Source organism: Numida meleagris, chromosome 18, assembly GCF_002078875.1.
Source record: "Numida meleagris isolate 19003 breed g44 Domestic line chromosome 18, NumMel1.0, whole genome shotgun sequence".
Lineage (NCBI taxonomy): Eukaryota > Metazoa > Chordata > Aves > Galliformes > Numididae > Numida > Numida meleagris.
This window is the reverse complement of record NC_034426.1, coordinates 403,914-404,214: the sequence shown is the minus strand read 5'-3', so window position 1 is coordinate 404,214 and position 301 is coordinate 403,914. Positions and strand designations below refer to the sequence as shown.

At 59.5% G+C, this 301-nt stretch overlaps 1 non-coding gene across 1 annotated transcript; it reads left to right on the top strand.

The window, feature by feature from the left end:
* TRNAS-UGA lies at nucleotides 220–301 on the top strand. Its single transcript has one exon. It is a non-coding gene; the product is annotated as a tRNA-Ser (tRNA).

Below are 301 nucleotides of genomic sequence, written 5' to 3'. Positions count from 1 at the left end.
GTGAGCCCTCCCCATGCCCTGCTCTTGGCGCAGACAGTGCCTATCACACACTGATGTTTGGCCATTGCTGAGTGACAATGTGTGCCTGGGACCTCTCCTTCATCACTGCAGCAGGGACCTGGGTCTAGAGGTGGTCAGGTCCTCTTCTAATGTCCCCCGGGCCAGGTGACGGCCTGTGCCACCCCGCTGCTGCCCTCCTGTAGGGACCTCCCCATGTCAGCTGTGATGGCCGAGTGGTGAAGGTGTTGGACTTGAAATCCAATGGGGTTTCCCTGCGCAGGTTCAAATCCTGCTCACAGCG